Source organism: Helianthus annuus, chromosome 13 (assembly GCF_002127325.2).
Source record: "Helianthus annuus cultivar XRQ/B chromosome 13, HanXRQr2.0-SUNRISE, whole genome shotgun sequence".
Lineage (NCBI taxonomy): Eukaryota > Viridiplantae > Streptophyta > Magnoliopsida > Asterales > Asteraceae > Helianthus > Helianthus annuus.
Window position 1 is genome coordinate 2485194 of NC_035445.2, and position 19205 is coordinate 2504398.

The 19205-nt window shown below is 31.0% G+C and overlaps 1 long non-coding RNA gene across 16 annotated transcripts; it reads left to right on the forward strand.

Annotated features, from left to right (window-relative positions):
* Positions 1-9397: 9397 nt before the first annotated feature.
* On the forward strand, positions 9398-17325 carry LOC110897338. 16 transcript variants are annotated; one of them, XR_004875979.1, is made up of 16 exons: positions 9400-9531; positions 9759-9779; positions 9890-10169; positions 11114-11164; positions 11261-11346; positions 11497-11631; positions 11770-11790; positions 11900-12180; positions 13582-13655; positions 13887-13978; positions 14342-14409; positions 14490-14574; positions 14797-14864; positions 15239-15345; positions 15697-15753; positions 17142-17325. It is a non-coding gene; the product is annotated as an uncharacterized LOC110897338 (long non-coding RNA). The 16 variants fall into 16 exon arrangements; XR_004875980.1 differs by lacking the exon at positions 17142-17325 and adding an exon at positions 15897-16005; XR_004875990.1 differs by lacking the exon at positions 17142-17325 and having other exon boundaries at positions 9890-9910; positions 10162-10169; positions 15697-15888.
* The last annotated feature ends 1880 nt before the right edge of the window (positions 17326-19205 follow it).

The following is a 19205-nucleotide window of genomic DNA, read 5'->3' on the forward strand; positions in this document are numbered from 1 at the left end:
GCCATACATCCCTAAACCATTTTTTTATAATATTTTAAAAGATAGAAAATAGCTAATAATAATTATTTAATTAAAGTAATAATACTAGAAACATAATTACTAACAGTATTATAATATAATAAGAAGAATTAGAATATAAGTAAGGTAATAATAATAGTAGTAATAAGAGTAATAATAAAAAATAACAATATTAATAACAATAATAATAATAACAATAAAAGGGTGATCGTAAACTGTATACAAAATTTGCGACAAAATAATCGTTGCAAAAATCGCAATTTAGTCACAAATTGGTTGCCAAAGGGTGGTCGCAAGATGATCACAAAAGGGCTGGTCGATTGCAAAAGCCAACTAAATAATTTCCGGTTGCAAATTAGTCACAGGCAATTGCGACGCAAATACAGTGGGAGAAACTTAGTTTTTTAGTAGTGAGATTAAATGCCACAAAGTCACTAACCTCCGTCCCTTCTCCCCTCTCACAAAACGTCCCCTTCCTTGACGGACCTTTTGTGGTCAAGGACTTTCCTCTCTCTTTGTCTCTCTTCTACATTTGTCGCCCTCTTCCTAGGGATGTTCAGAAAAAACCGTAACCAAATAAAAATCGTAAATCGAACCGTAACCGTAACCGTAACCAAATAAACCGATCCGAATAACGAATTTGGTTTTTGGTTTGTTTTCTAACCGAAACCGAATTGTGAATATGGTTTTTGGTTCGGTTTATGGATCCACGTTTTATTTTATTTGGTTTATTCGGTTTATTTGGATAACCGAATAAACCATTTAAGTTATTAATTATTAAATAAAAATAATAATATTTTATAGATCTTATACAATTTATTAACCCAAAATAGTTATTTTTTATGCAGCCCAAAATACCAAATGTAAATCTAAAAGCCCAACTTAAACCCACTCATTTCTAAAATAATAGAACTTCTTCAAACCTTCACAATAGAAACTAGGGTTACTACATGTTTGAAGATTATTTATATTTTGTGTCATTAAACTTATTTATAGTTTCTATGATCTATGTTTTGAAGCTTTAACTTTGGGGTTGTGTCTACAACTACTTTATGGATGTGTTAATTTTTTTATTTCGCAATGAAACTTTCTTGTATTCATATGTTGTTAGGTGTAAATTAGTTGCGATGTTCGCAAGTTGGAACATAAACATAAATATAAATTAGGAAAAACAAGTACTTAGGTACAATTTGATTAGATTTGGTTTATTTGGTTTCTAAGCGAAACCAAACCGAATTGAATTTGGTTTGGTTTGGATCGGTTTGCATATTCCTTATTTGGTTTGGTTTGTGGTTTAGGGTAAAAAATTTTGGAAACCAAATAAACCGAACCGAATAAACCAAATACACCATAAACCAAACCAATAAACACCCCTACCTCTTCCTCCACTTTAACGTCTGTGGAGGTTGACGGATCTGTGTCTCAATACAATTCTCATAAACCATAAATTTTCATTGAGAAATAAGAAATTTTGAAGAACAAAAAATACTCTTCATTGCTCGCATTTTTATTACTTCTTAAAAGATTTACTTTTTTTAATTATAAATTAAAGCATAACAAACTTGTCAAATTACATCAATACAGAAGGTAAACGGCAACAAACTACGACGCCACCCATTTTCTGAATTGCAAACTCTAACCTTCCAAATACAAACCACTGACCCCTTGGGGCTGAACAATTATTGTGGGTGACCCTTTGAACCCTGATAAAAAAGTGAATAGCTTCCGGCACTAGGGAGTCAGATGTATTAAAGGCAAAACGGACAAAGACATGTTGGTTTTCTGCGCAAGTTTTAGTGTGCTTATCCACTTTCTTTGATTCTGCCTTTCTTGCTGTTTGTCCAGCTACAAACTCGTTTTCTCTTAAACCAGCCAAAGGGGAAATCTCGTGAGGTCCACACAAGCATGTTTCCCCCTAATCCAACCGAAGACAAGCAAGTTCGCTGGTCGCAGGGTAGATCTCTCTTCCATAGGGTTCGTGAGGAAATTCACAGGAGCCTCTTTCTTAGCAGAAATCCCAGCTCTTCTCAGGATGTTACACAAAACGTCCCGCACCCGGTCATGCCGATACTTGAACCCAGAGAGCTCTTTACAATGGACTGTGTGCTCGCTGTATTTATCCATACAAGCTTTACGGCATATCAGGCAAGTTTCATCTCCGGGATACATAGGGATCATCAAACGGTATTTGAGAATGACTCTGTATTCTATTGCAACATGCATTGTCCCAACCCTCAATCGGGATAACATTCTATATTTGAGAATGGCTCTATAATTTACTTTTTATAAAAGAAAAACAAGATTTGGATTAGAAAACGAGAGGCTGCCACATGGTGGTGTTACTTTGCAGATAAAAACCCCTTAATTCAGATAACTTTATTTAATTATAACCAACTAGTCTAAGATCCCGCGAGTTTCGCGGGTGGCTTAACACAAATATATAACTTAAACTTGTTGAAATAATCATTTGAAAGAAATAAACGTTCAAGTAACGAAATCCTTCCCTCTACCCGCGGGTACGTAATATATCAAACGAAGAAGAAAGGAGCTATTGTTTTAACTGTTGAGGTGAAGAGTTCGTTTCAAGTACTTGGTGATTAGTAACATTATTTGTATGTTTCTACAGGTACCTTTTGTACTTCATCATATCAAAGGGGCAATTTTGAACCATATACATGAAACGGGTCGACTTGGGTTGTATTTTATCTCCAATGGGTTACTTATAGGAAAAAACGTATTATGCAACTTAACGTGTTGAAAGTCATCCAAAATGTTTTTGAATGCTTAGCCTCTACATTGTTTTATGCTAAAAATACAGTTGCAGTTTTTGTAATATTATATTATATAATAAGTTGTATTTTTCCAAAATTCAAATAAACAGTGTTACACACCTGCATCACTAATGAGAAAGTAAAAAAACATAACTTATTAATCACGGTACACACTAATTGATGTGCAAATGAGAAAAAAAATAGAAAAAAGAACCTGTCGAAGGTGAGATATCGTATCTAATATGCCTCAAAATGAATATGACCTTATTAATGATCTTTAAACCATTATTTATGCATGGACTCTTGAATTTATTGGGTTAAAGATGCTTCAGTCAGTTACTTTCTTAGTCAGCAAACCTTTGCCTCCCGTGTTGGGACTTCAGATCGCGAACCGGCTCCAAATCCATAAGTTTTCCTGCAAGGTACCAATAATTCAACAATGCATAAATCAAATTAATATGAGAAATTGACGCATCAAATGTAATATATACGACATCAAGATACTGCCACCCCAGCCTGCCATTATCATCGAGCCTTTTTTGCGTTTATGACGTGCTATAGAAAAAAGAATAGTGTCAGATACAATCGTATTGTGAGGGGTACAACATAAGAAATAATAGTGTCAGTTACAACCGTATTGTGAGGGGTACATACATTTGCGTGTATATGACGTACATATATTATTTATGTGCAACAGAAGAAAGAATCGTCGAGCCTCTTTTGTGTGTGTGACGTACATGTATTGTTTTTGTGTACATAACTGAACTATCAGTTATTCATAAGAAAATTAAAACCATGGATAAAAAGTGCTTGTAGATCAACCCAACCTGGCCCGTTTCACGTTTCACCCTGAACCAATTTTAACCCATTACCTGATTAGCTCAAATAGCACATTTTATCACCTCTAGAAAACTGCATACACATAAAGGCTGGGGTTTTGAAGAAAACGTGATCCTAAACAACTTAGCTTCTAATTAATTATTTATCTAATAATAATACTTACAATGGTATCAAGCACCAAAGTATCAATTAAAGTAGAAGCTAATTTTAATGTGTTGCTACAAACTTACCTGGATATTTGATCTTATTCGTCTGTTATTTTGCAGAGACTGTCTCGAGTGAATCAGCTCACGAAGAACTCCAACCTGCAAAGCAAGGTTCAAATCAATAAATTTAAAAACAAAGAGAAAAAAATATTGGTTAAACCCTCGTTTAAAAACTCAATTTTTCTTCTTGCTTCCCTCTGCCGAGTTTAAAAACTCAAAAAAAAATTTCTTACTTCCCTTTGCGGTACTGGACTTGGATGGAGTTGCCAACAAGTACACAATAAGACCTCAACGGAGATAACAGATACGAAGAACCCGTAATTACACAACAATATCTACAAAGTTAATAGAACAAAAATCAGAATGTAAGACAAAAGTAAAAAATCTAAATACAAATGAAAAAACTAACACAAAACAGATTTGCCAAGAAACAATATATCATACCTTCGCCTGAAAGGGTAGTAGGGATCAAGCATAAATTCACCCACACGAACACAACAATGCATTATCAGTTGAAAGATGAAAACATATCAATAGACTTCGAATTATAACTTGGACAGTTGGTAAATGAATTTGCTTCTTAAAAGAAAAGGCGAAACTTACAACTTACAAGATGAAGAGCACTCGCCTTAGGCTTATTTGATAGGATTTCAAAAGGCAGGAGTGATGTTGAATATGCCTCCTAACCGTCTCTGCATTATGAGCACAATGAAGTTGCTTCTTAAAAGAATGATATTGAGCTGGAAAATTATTAATATGTGTTCAAGAAGCCCTATTTTGCTCACTCCTAACCGTCTCTGCATTATGGGCACAATATCAAATCAACATCATCAACGAATTGGTCGTTTAAACAAAACACAAACTAAAAGAAACCCTAAATATCAAAACGAATTGAAAATTAAAAGATCTAGATTCTCTCTAAATCAAAACACAAAATAATAAAAACTAAAGAGTAAATCACCAACCAATTACCTACATTGCATTTCCCTTTTGATTATAAAATTATATACTCAAAAATATAAAATCACATTTCACCCTAAACAGTTTATGAAACAACAAATATAGCCTCAATCATATCCAAATAAACCATTCTACTCGAAAAAAAACATGCAAGTTAAGATGAACTTACCAGAAGCGGAAGTTGAACTTCAACGGAAAAAAGGGTGGCCGGAAACGTATTCCTTGTCACTGCCGCAACTGTTGGATTGCTCAAATAAATGGCAGTTTACTTCAGCCCCTTTCCCACGATTTTCATCCATTTGATAAGATATAACATCTCAAATATTCAGCAACCTCTCTATCTTTGAATCTTTGATTCAAAAGTTTTCAATAAAAACAAATTAAAAGAATTGAAAGCCACCTAAATGCAAATCCCAAGGGTAGAGCAAGAACCTAAATGCTCATCAAGACATGCACTTGGATCAATAACTTGTGATCAGATTTAGTATATTAACAATTGATAAAGAAAGGACAAAATGTGGGTTAATCACTTAACTGAATCCAAACTATAATGATTTCTAAAATACCTTTGATTTGGTTTTCAAGAACATCTATTAAAAATACTCACAAATTTCTACCTAATCAGTTTGATAGAGTTTCTAAGAGCAGAAACAAACCTCTGTCAATGCGAAGATAGGAACACGAAAGCGCGTCTATTAATATCAACACCAAAGCCACACCTAATCAATTTATGCAAAAGTAAAAAAAAACGAACGATTAAAAATTTACAGAACGATCTTCGTCTACTCACCCAAAAACTTGAAATCCTTTAAACCCTTATAATCAGATTAAATAGAAACAAACCGAAAAAAAGAAACTAACTATAAGGATTGCATATCAGAAACCCTAAACATATGAATGGTACCTTTCTTTTTGAATTAGCTTGATTTGTTCAGTTGTATGTTCATCGATTTTCATATATCGGACATGAAACCGAAAAGGCATAACTAAGTTACAACCTTTGCCGTCGCTCCTATTTATTCGCCGCCCTTATTTGTCGATCACTCGGTGTCCTTCATACACCAACAATCTCAATTCTAATGGCATGTATATTTAATGATTAAAGATGTTAATGTACACAATAAGAGCAAAGAATAATAGCATCGTACCGTGTCATCATATCGACTTGAGTCTTCATATCAACAAACCATTCCCACTTATAAGTAAACAGGCTAAAAGTACTATAAATATAAAAGGAAAAAAAAACATGTTCGCATGTCTGTGATGAGTAAAAACTAAAAACAATGCTTGTTACGAAATCATCAGCAACAATTTTCATCTCTATCTGTCTCATAATCCTTCCATCAGATTCAAGTGGAGCCCAAACACTATAATAATTCTTTGATGAATATACATAATATCTCCAGAAAACGAAAAGAACTCCCTTACATCTCGCTCTGAAGCCCCTAGCGAAAGATTGCTCACTTTCACAGTCTTAATCTACATAAACACCAACAAATAACATATTACATACGCGTATTAAATAATATCATAGTTAAGTAATATATGTGATGAAGTGAATAGAAAGATTTTGCACAAAATGGACAAAATATCTTAAAAAACACAACCTAGAAGGGTCGTCATCGTGTTACAACGATGAAGAAGACCCCCTAACCACTGAAGAATCTGAAGCCTTTCCGCATTAAGATGAGTCCTCTGATTCGGATGGTGTTAGGCCCGAACATGAAATTCCACCTCAGTATGATTCTAGTAACATACCTCAACATCCACAAGGTAACGTAAACAACTTTGTATACCCTGAAGGCTTAAGAGAATACGAACCTATTGATAGGGATGAAGATGATGAAATGGATTTCTAGAGTGCACAACTCCCACACGTTGTTCGGAATGGCTTTTGTTGGTTCAAGTGCATAATTCGCCATTACAAATGGCTTTTTGTGCAGGATTTCCAAAAAAATCGCCATTACAAATGGCTATGGTAGCTTTACAAATGATTGAGGTCTAACACATTCTGATTATTCCTGCCACAAACCTACATCTCATATAAATTCGCCATTTTGAATGGCTATGGCAATAACTGTGAAATACTTTTAGGAGTGGCATTAGTTGTCAAATATTTTCTCAGGTTGGAACTACTTCTGTAGAAAAAAAAAAAAACCTTCCTCAATTTAAGTTTGATGGCGTTCAATCATCAAACATCAATTGAATCAACATTAGTCTCAACTTAATATGTATTTTAAGTTTGATGGCGTACAATCATCAAACATCCATGAACAGCTTCTCTCATCCCTTAAAACCGATCCATCAGTCTCAACTTATTAATTACACATTACCAACAAATCAGAATCCAATGACTAAATCAAAGGAAAGAAATCCTAACCGAAAAATAAATCTATATCAAGAAGCATCAAGAGGTCCAAAACACGGGTTCCATGATCGGAGAATTTTTCTCCTATATTTTCAAAAACAATGAAAAACCCTATATGGGTTGGATTGGTTAGGGGAACAAATTTGCAAAAAAAGCTTAGGAGCACTGATTACTTGTCAGAAAATGAACAAACTCGATGAATACAATACAAAAATGTTGATCGCGTTCAATCATCCAAGAACAGTAGAATAACAACAGTAGCCGAAGCAATTCAGCCCAGCAGTTAAGAGTACCAAGAGTAGATTTTAATAATCACACAAACACCACAACAACAACCATGTTGAGAGGTGTACAAATGGTTTTTTTTTTCAACAGTAGCCAAACCGGTTTTTTTCATCAAAATGAAAAACCGGTTTTTTTTTATAACCGGTTTCGGTTACTAACCGGTTTTTTTACTCAAAACAATAACCGGTCCAACCGGATAAAGTCATTTTTTAACCGGTTCATGCAAAAAAAACGTGTTTTACCGGTTTAAACTGTTTTTTTATAACCGGTTTCGAAGATTAAGATCCCTAACTGGTCTACAACTGCCGGTTTGGTTCGTTTCTAAAACCGGTTATAAAAAAAATGGTTTCGGTTTTTTCCTGTTTCTGTTCTAAAACCGGTTTTTTTTACACCTCTAGCCTTGTTCACACTGAATGTTGTCAATCATGGTATAATCCAGTTGTTTAACCAAAAACACAGCAGAAAAAATAATGCAACAATAGATACAACACAAGTAATATGATATTATGATGCAAGTATTAAAGAGGGAAAGAAAACCTTACAGTGATACCTTGAAGACATAAAAAATCAAAACACTCATCCACGGTGCAGCGAGTTAAGTTTGATTGTGTTCTATCATCACAGCCTCATTTGAACACTATGTATTTTATACGGGTTAAAGCATCACCCGCCAGTGATCTACCAACAATAGCTCAGGCTAATCAGCGCAACAATTAGAGTACCAGAAGTGCATTTTAATAACACTATTAAAGTCGCATTAATGAAACAGACGTGTCAAAAATTTCCAAAACACCTCAATAATAGCCTAGATCAGGGACAGGATAGCAGTATAACGCAAGTATTCAAGGTGTCAAATCAAGTATAATCAATATGTTTAACTAAAAGCACACAATGTAAAAGAAAATAATGCACAAATAGATACAACATTAGCAGTATACATCTCTTTCTATATTCATATATACCATCAATTTCTACTTATGAAATCACCTACTATTAAGACAGAATATCAACAAACCAGAACATAGGTTACACTAAACTCTCGACTAATAAGTTGATATCAAGAACAGACGAATCAAATGACAAAATCAATTTCTTTTGAATCTTATTCTCCAGCCCTGATTCAAACCCTATTACCACTTTCATAGCCTCCGCATAACTTCCACTATACGTAAAAACAATTACCTATATCAGATCCGACTGGTTCCAATTTAGGGTTTTTTGATAACCGCGTGAGAGAATCGCCTAGTATAGATTTAGTGTTTGTGAAAGAAATCAACGATAGATGGGATCTGAATCTGAGTATAAGATGAATCGAAGATATATAAGAATTGGCTCACTGAGAATTAGGGTTTTTGAATGATAAATCAAGATTAAACAATATGAAAGACGAATCATAAAAAAAACATACTTTGATCCGATTGAAGAAGAAATACACAAATCTACACGACCGAGAGAATTCCATATGCCAGATCTTCAAGCCTCAACAAAGAATAATAAATTCTAGGGTTTGAAGAAAACAAACGGAAGAGAATGATGGTGAAATTGGCTTAAATTAGAATTTGTGATTGGAAAGATTGAAAGGAAACTGATATCAAATTTATGGAAAGTCCGGATTGTATCAATCTGGAACAAACTGAGCGTGAGCAAAAGAGCGGATGAAAAAGAATTGGCGCTCAATATCTTTGAGGGAATGGTTTTAGAGTGACAGGTGGCAATAATAGGAGTAAGAATATGCCAAGTGGCATAAGTTTGTTTTGTTTTATTATCTATATATATATATAAATGAGATGGATTTGGGCTATGTGGCATTTGTCTTTGGCCATGTAAGCTGATGTGGCAATTTGGTTTGGGAGGGAAATCCCATTTTGCTTTCTACATTCACAATTTCTATAGAAAAGAGGCGGGATCCGTTTTATGTATTGGGTCGGGTTTTTTTTCCGGAATATATTCGGATCATATAAAACCTATGTGAATTGTCATAACAATCATACATACCTACCACAACTTTACTCTTTTCTCTCTTCTCTTTCTTCTAGAATCGTCATCTTCTCACCGGATTTTCAACATTGAATCAAGATCAAAGGTAAATACACCAAATCGAAGTTAAATCTTTGTTATTATATGTTCTGAATGAAGATCGGATGTTGATTTTATGTTATTCCGTACACCAAATCGAACTTAAATCTTCGTTATTATATGTTTCGAATGAAGATCTGATGTTGAATTTATGTTATTCCTTTGTATTTAAAGGTATGTTCAATCTTTGTTCTTTCTACTTCTATTAACCTTTTTTTTCCTGATTTTTTGTAGATCCGCCTATATATCTTGAAGGTATGTTGTTTTACTCTGTTGTTTATGTAGTATTCATCTTTAATCTAAGCGATTGAACATGTTTAATTTTTTTTAACTATATTAACCTCTTTTTTTTTCTGATTTTGTAGATCAGACCATAAATCTTGAAGGTATGTTGTTTTACTCGGTTGTTTATGTAGTATACATCTTTAATCTAAGAGATTGAACATGTTTATTTTTTTCTTAAACCAAAATCTACATCAGATGTTTTTTGTTGATTTTTGTTATGTATAAAATCAAGTTTCCGGGTTTTTCTTAATCATCTATTCCACATTTATCGCAGTTAATGATTTTGGTTGTTGTATTTTTTCATGTGATCCTTACATCCGTTATAACAATCTGAATACCACCATTCGTCAAGCAACAGAGGTTAGTTTATCATATTTTTTTTGATATATATAGTGTGTTTTATTCTAATTAAATTATCAATGTTTTGAAGTTCATATTCTTTGATTTTTCAGTTATCATTTGTTCAATTTAGCTTTAAAGAAACATTTAATTTCTTTTTAAAATTTATTTTTTTCCTATAAATAGACCACTGTTTTTTAAGGTTAATTTTTGAAATTTGAATTATAAGTCCGTTTCTTTAATTAGACATTGTTTCTATAAATATGTTACGGTTATATTTTTTTAAAAAATTGCTTACTTCCTTTGCAGTTATAGATATTTATTTCTGAACCGAGTCTGTCCTCTATAGTTTTTTCTGATATGAGTATTTTTGATGTGAGTATTTCTGATTTGATATTTTGTTCGAATTATTATAGTTACTTATGTATTTTTTTCATAAAAATGTTAGTTTTATATATTTTTATTAAAAAATACAACAATTGAATATATATCTTACACACGATAAAACATAACAGTCAAATTACCAAATAAGTTGATGTTTGAATTTGTATGTTGACTTATTTCTAGATGTATATCTTATATTTTTATTAACTTATTATTAATTTTAGGAAACTTATAAATATTTATAATAATTAACAAAACAATGAAAATTTATTTATGTTAAATTATTTGGTCGATTTTGTCTATTCGTAATTTCCAAAGTTTTGTAAAGTAATATTTCCATTTATAATGCAATAACATATCAAAGTTATTTTAGATAAATTTGTTTCTTTATTAATTAACAATCATATTTAAGTAAAATGGAAACTACAATAGAATGACAAATAATTTTGATGTAGATAATTTATTTTTTTATCAAAATATATATAATATTTGTTTTCTTATATGGTATTACACTTTTAATTAATTATTTAACGATCATTTGTTGAGTACTAATAAAAAAATCCTTATTTTGATTGTCACAGTTTTCTATTTGCAATTGAGGTTTTGTTTTGATCAAAGTTGGGTTATGCAAGGTAAGTGTTCAATCTCATGTTAATTTGAAAATGGCTCAATCTTAAGCTTCAATATTTCGAGTAAATGTGATGTGTATTTATGTTACTTAATAACAGGTAAATGGGGGATATCTACAAATTTTGATGGTACACGGCTTTTCATTTAACGACAATTTTGATCAGAAACTGACATTTAAGGAAAAGTGAGCAAAATTTATTATTTTAATTTTTCTAATTTTATCAACTAAATTTTTATTTATATTTTGTTGTTCATTTTAAATTATGGTTTCATTTATATTTTAACTACTATCAGAATCTTAATACGCTTTCATTTATATTTTAACTACTATCAGAATCTTAATACAATGTTGGGTAGAAGATGCTGGAGAAAGAACTTAAGCGTAATTTGGATGCCCTTTATGATGTGGATTTATGTTCTTCTCAGTCTTCCACTAAACCGCGTATGGGTGATTGTGAGAACAATGAAGGTTTGTATTTGAAAGCAAAGCTGGAAAAGTAGTCTCAGGATTTAATAGTCATTTCAGATTTTTCAAAGATTTTATGATGTTTTTATTTTGTTTAATCTTTCTACTTCTATTAACCTTTTTTTTCCTGATTTTTTGTAGATCCGCCTATATATCTTGAAGGTATGTTGTTTTACTCTGTTGTTTATGTAGTATTCATCTTTAATCTAAGCGATTGAACATGTTTAATTTTTTTTAACTATATTAACTTCTTTTTTTTCTGATTTTGTAGATCAGACCATAAATCTTGAAGGTATGTTGTTTTACTCGGTTGTTTATGTAGTATACATCTTTAATCTAAGAGATTGAACATGTTTATTTTTTTCTTAAACCAAAATCTACATCAGATGTTTTTTGTTGATTTTTGTTATGTATAAAATCAAGTTTTCGGGTTTTTCTTAATCATCTATTCCACATTTATCGCAGTTAATGATTTTGATTGTTGTATTTTTTCATGTGATTCCTTACATCCGTTATAACAATCTGAATCCCACCATTCGTCAAGCAACAGAGGTTAGTTTATCATATTTTTTTATATATATAGTGTGTTTTATTCTTATTAAATTATCAATGTTTTGAAGTTCATATTCTTTGATTTTTCAGTTATCATTTGTTCAATTTAGCTTTAAAGAAACATTTAATTTCTTTTTAAAATTTATTTTTTTCCTATAAATAGACCACTGTTTTTTAAGGTTAATTTTTGAAATTTGAATTACAAGTCTGTTTCTTTAATTAGACATTGTTTCTATAAATATGTTACAGTTATATTTTTTTAAAAAATTGCTTACTTCCTTTGCAGTTATAGATATTATTTATGAACCGAGTCTGTCCTCCATAGTTTTTTCTGATGTGAGTATTTCTGATTTGATATTTTGTTCGAATTATGATAGTTACTTATGTATTTTTTTCAATACGAATGTTAGTTTTATATATTTTTATTAAAAAATACAACAATTGAATATATCTTACACACGATAAAACATAACAGTCAAATTACCAAATAAGTAGATGTTTGAATTTGTATGTTGACTTATTTCTAGATGTATATCTTATATTTTTATTAACTTATTATTAATTTTAGGAAACTTATAAAATTTATAATAATTAACAAAACAATGATAATTTATTTATGTTAAATTATTTGGTCGATTTTGTCTATTCGTAATTTCCAAAGTTTTGTAAAGTAATATTTCCATTTATAATGCAATAACATATCAAAGTTATTTTAGATAAATTTGTTTCTTTATTAATTAACAATCATATTTAAGTAAAATGAAAACTACAATAGAATGAGAAATAATTTTGATGTATATAATTTATTTTTTTTATCAAAATATATATAATATTTGTTTTCTTATATGGTATTACACTTTTAATTAATTATTTAACGATCATTTGTTGAGTACTAATAAAAAAATCCTTATTTTGATTGTCACAGTTTAAATTTCGTTAATGATTTTTTTTTTTTTAAACCTCAAATTCAAATTTTAGTGATTTATTTTTAGTATGATAATTTTTCTGGAATTAAGGTTTCTATTTAAATTTTAAATTTAAAAGTTTTCCATTAATGTGTTTCATTTTAAATTTCGAATCTGTAAATTAAATTTAAATTTGAAAGTTTAGACTTTCCTAATAAGTTTGCTTGATTTACGGGATTGGATATTAGTGATTTGATTTTCAGATTTTAAATTTTAAATTTTAAATTTTGAAGTCAATCATTATTTTAAATTTAAATTTTGAAGTAAACCATTATTGTGTTTGATTTTAAATTTTGTATGCTTTGAAATCTTGATGTTTTTTTATGAGATGCTTTGACTATATTATTTGTAACTTTAGGGATGCTTCGAGTCTTTGACTATTGTTTTTGTACTCGAGTTGCATATCTCACAAACTTTTTGTGTTTTGTAATTTTAGGTGAAGAGCTTCTTTCAGACTCCTTCCCCTACAAGGAACTATTGAATGGGTTCCTATGAGAAGTTGAAGGAAAGGTATATCTTGCACTGTTTTGTGAGTTATAATTTTTGTATTTAATTAGTTTTTAATTTTTTAAAGATGTCTTTAATTTCTTTTTAAATCTGTTTTTGTTTCTATAAATAGATTAGTGTTGTTAAAGATGATTTTTGTATTCGAAATTATGATTCGGTTTCTGTAAATAGACTTTGTTTCTATAAATAGATTACCGTTATATTTTTTTAAAACAATGGTTACTTCGTTTGCAGTTATGGATAATGAAAACAATGCTCCTTCGTTATTAAAGTCGATTGAGGACTATGATCCTATATTTTTCGAATTGTTCGTCGACCAAAAACAGGTTAGTTTAGTTTTGTTGGTGTTGTTTGTTTTTTGATATGTATAGTCTTTCTTTTTTATTTTTGTCTTTAGGTGTTAATTTGAAATTTTATGTGATTATCTTTTGAAGTTCTTATGGTTTGTTTTGTGAGTTATAATTTTTTTTGTATTTAGTTATGATTTTTGTACTTAGTTAATTGTTAATTCTTTAAAGATGTCTTTAATTTCTTTTTAAAGTTGTTTTTGTTTCTATAAATAGATTAGTGTTGTTAAAGATGATTTTTGTATTCGAAATTATGATTCGGTTTATGTAAATAGACTTTGTTTCTATAAATAGATTACCGTTATATATTTTTTTTTAAAACAGTGGTTACTTCCATTGCAGTTATGGATCATGAAAACAACGCTCCTTCGTTGTTAAAGTTGATTGGGGACTATGATCCTATATTTTTGGTATGTTTCTTAAGTTTTCAGTTTTGTGCACACAATAAGTTATTGCAACTTATATGTTTTTTTTTTGTTTCGATTGATAGGAAATACCATATGATTTTGCAACCTTATTGTGGGGAGAACAACTTCCATATGTCAATGTCTTAAAATTATTGATGATGATTTATCGTGAGTCATTGAGTTATAAATTTTGTATTTAGTTAGTTGTTAATTCTTTAAAGATGCCTTTGATTTCAATTTTAAAGTTGTTTTTGTTTCTATAAACAGATTATTGTTGTTAAAGATTATTTTTGTATTCGGAATTATGATTCGGTTTCTGTAAATAGTCTTTGTTTCTATAAATATATTACCATTATATATTTTTTAAAACAATGGTTACTTCATTTGCAGTTATGGATCCTAAAAACAACTCTCATTCGTTGTTAAAGTTTATTGAGTAATATGATCCTATATTTTTGGTATGTTTCCTTAGTGATTTGATTTTTAAATTTTAAATTTTGAAATCAATCATTATTTTAAATTTAAATTTGAAAGTTTTCCATTAATGTGTTTGATTTTAAATTTCAAATCTGTAAATTGAATTTAAATTTGAAAGGTTAGACTTTCCTAATAAGTTTGCTTGATTTATGGGATTGGATATTAGTGATTTGATTTTCAGATTTTAAATTTTAAATTTTGAAGTCAATCATTATTTTAAATTTAAATTTTGAAGTAAACCATTATTGTGTTTGATTTTAAATTTTGAATGCTTTGAAATCCTGATGTTTTTTATGAGATGCTTTGACTATATTATTTGTAATTTTAGGGATGTACTTTTATTTTGATTCATTAGGTGTTTATTTTGGATGGTCCGGAGTTTTTGGCTGCAACTATGTTGGACAGAGATATGCTTGCTATTGCTATAAATTGGTACCATGTCGGTTGGTTTTGATTCGTAAGGTTAGACTTTCCTAATAAGTTTGATTGATTTACGGGATTAGATATTAGTGATTTGATTTTCAGATTTTAAATTTTAAATTTTGAAGTTAATCATTAATCTAAATTTAAATTTTGAAATAAACCATTATTGTGTTTGATTTTAAATTTTCAATTTCGAAGTCAATTATTATGTTAAATTTAAATTTGAAAGTTTGCCATTAATGTGTTTGATTTTAAATTTCGAATCTGTAAATTGAATTTAAATTTGAAAAGTTAGTCTTTCCTAATAAGTTTGCTTGATTTACGGGATTGGATATTAGTATACTTTGTTTATTTGGTTTTAACTAATAATTTGATTGACTCGGTTGCTAGATTTGTGACGATGCGTCGGACAAACAACATTGGGAAAATATACAGCCTTGATCCTTGGTAAGTTAACACATTAGTTAAGGTTATGATGTTTTTTCATGGCACGGACACATTATTGAGTAGTAGCGCATTAGGTTAGTGATATTAAAATTTGTGCCTTGAGAACTTTTGTATATTGATTGATGTTTGAAATTGATTATGAGGTATTTGATTGTGCATTGTATCGCTGATTGATGTATGAGATTTTGTTGATTGGCATAAGGTATTAGATAAGATGTGTTTGAAGTTGTGAAGATGAATAAGTGAGACATGTGTAGCAGATATTAGTGAGTGCACAACACATTAGTTAAGGTTTTGAATTATTGCTACAGGTTAGTGATGTTAGAGATTGTGTTATGAGAAATGTGTAGATTGAATTATGTCTGTGTTTGATTGTGACACCTTTGATTGTGTATGAAATTGCTGGTTATATGAGATTTTGTTGATTGTAGACAAATAAGTTTGAACATAACTTATTAGATTTGAAAGTTTGCCATTAATGTGTTTGATTTTAAATTTCGAAACTGTAAATTGAATTTAAATTTTAAAGGTTAGACTTTCCTAATAAGTTTGCTTGATTTACGGGATTGGATATTAATGATTTGATTTTCAGATTTTAAATTTTAAATTTTGAACTCAATCATTATTTTAAATTTAAATTTTGAAGTAATGGCAATCTGAGTCTGTTTTTTTTTCGTGATTAATATCCGCTTGAGTAACCCAATCTGAGTCTGATTTTTTTCGCTAACAATTCTGGTAAACTTTCCCGATTTGGGTTTTCTGCAAGGCTAATCATCTAAATTAATTTGTTATTTTTATGGTTTACCATTGCATAAGTTAGTATAATTTGTTGACAAAGTTTTGTTTTGTGGGATAGTAGTCATAAATTGAGTAATATTCAAGGTTTATGTGTTTTTATTTTGATTCATTAAATAAGATGTGTTTGAGTAATATTCAAGGTTTATGTATATATGAGATTTTGTTGATTGGCATAAGGTGTTAGATAAGATGTGTTTGAAGTTGTGAAGATGAATAAGTGAGACATGTGTAGCAGATATTAGTGAGTGCACAACACATTAGTTAGGGTTTTGAATTATTGCTACAGGTTAGTGATGTTAGAGATTGTGTTTTGAGAAATGTGTAGATTGAATTATGTTTGTGTTTGATTGTGACACCTTTGATTGTGCATGAAATTGCTGCTTATATGAGATTTTGTTGATTGTAGACAAATAAGTTTGAACAATTAGATTCACATTTAAGTATAAAAAATGAGAGGTTGTTATAATCTGAATTATATTCTGAACAAAAAACTGAAAGGAAAAGGAAAAAAAGAATAATTTAACACACAGAAAAGAGGATAGAGAGAGAGTTGCCACTTCTAAATCTAATTAAATGAGTTTGTTTTGCAGGTTCGAACAACTTCATGTGTATATTTTATTATAAAAATAAAAGTTTTTTTTTTTTGTTTCATGGGTCGTTCAGAGAGGCAAGTTTCTGCCTCCGGTTCTTGCCCGAAGTTTCTGACCTTACTCGCAACCCATTGACTACAACTTTCAATTCAAAACAATTATAAAAAAATTACGTTTGAAAACATGTATTTTATTTTATTTAATGACATAACTCGATTAATATAAAGTAAATTTTTCTACCCGCGAAGTTCGCGGGTGATAACCTAGTAAGGTATAGATTAAATGTACATTAATTAATATCATGATAATAAATCACTGTAATTGCTGGGTAACATGCGTGTGTGTATATATATATTATATATAAAAAAGACAAACACACGTAAATAAACTTGGAAGTATTGAACAAGCCCCCGATCGTATAATTTGTTTGGTAATAATTATTATGCAATCAATATGGAGATTAATCTTAAAAATGGGTACGTGTTCTGATAGGTTTACGGAGAAAACCTACAAACTCCCAAGAACATAAGAGAAGAAGAGAGACATAAAACTAAAGTTTCATTTAATAATTTTCTGCTATCTTTTCATTCATCAAACCATGCTTAAATACAAGAAAACTTAACGAACTAAAATAAGGAACATGCAGAGAACATGGAGTTCATGGGTCTCAAGGAATGAGACTTACATGGTTACGTGGAGGTATTAATGCAAAAAATGCAAACTAAATAATCTAATAAAATGTGCATAAAAATAAACGTGGGTTCTTGACTGGTCTTCATGGGTCATTGAAGCATGGTCCGTATCAATACTCCCGCCCTAAAAAAAGTCCTTGTCCTCAAGGACCGAATGCGCGGTCCAAGGCGGTCGCCACTCGCGTCTTCCGAAAGCGTTTGGTTTAGTCTCAATGGGACGCCACAGCGGCAGTTGCCACGGTGGTCGCCATTCTCGTCTTTGCTCCGGAAATGGATGTCTTGTTGTCCTATGCATAGTTCTTGTACCCATGCACGTATTGAAACTTTGTGAAATATTATCATTTATATATTGTTTCTTTACTGCATGAGTGAAAGACTTTAGGTCTTCAGCTTTAGAAATTAGTTCATGGGGCCAACAAACACTTATGAAAGGGACCAGCCATGAACTTCCATTTGCATTGAACGGAGACACGAACCGCAGCGTTGGGCTAGGGAAGGAGGACATGGTAATGTTGGTGGAGCCGATGGAAGGCGAAACAAAACAGGACGATAATGAAGGTGGTGGTAGCAGGGACGCGGTGGATTGTAGAGGGGATGACAGAGGTAGTACGGGGCTTAGCGGTGGTGGTCGAGCGGGACAAGAAGGCAGTGGTGGTCGAGCGGGACAAGAAGGCGGTGGTGGTTGGAAACGATGGAGCAATGCAGTTGTGAAAGACTTCCATGTAAGGCGTTCGGGTCCTCGATACCATGAATTGAACCAAGAAAAAGGTTCATCATCGAACCACTCAACAACATAAGGAAACCGTTCTTCCTCATAAATTGCATAAAAGGAAAAGAACCGTTCAGCATCACAAATCCACCGGGCAGGATTGTAACCGGTGAAGCGAGATAGATACGTGGCGTCCTCGAGTTCTTCCAAAGCCATGGAGGCTAAGGCTCAATGAAAGCACCAATTGATAGGTTTACGGAGAAAACCTACAAACTCCCAAGAACATAAGAGAAGAAGAGAGACATAAAACTAAAGTTTCATTTAATAATTTTCTGCTATCTTTTCATTCATCAAACCATGCTTAAATACAAGAAAACTTAACGAACTAAAATAAGGAACATGCAGAGAACATGGAGTTCATGGGTCTCAAGGAATGAGACTTACATGGTTACGTGGAGGTATTAATGCAAAAAATGCAAACTAAATAATCTAATAAAATGTGCATAAAAATAAACGTGGGTTCTTGACTGGTCTTCATGGGTCATTGAAGCATGGTCCGTATCATGTTCCCAACCTACAACTTCTTTGAAGTTTAAATAATATGCATGACTACGTGAAATGTACCTGATAAGCATAAATATGACCACAGTTCACCTGATTGGT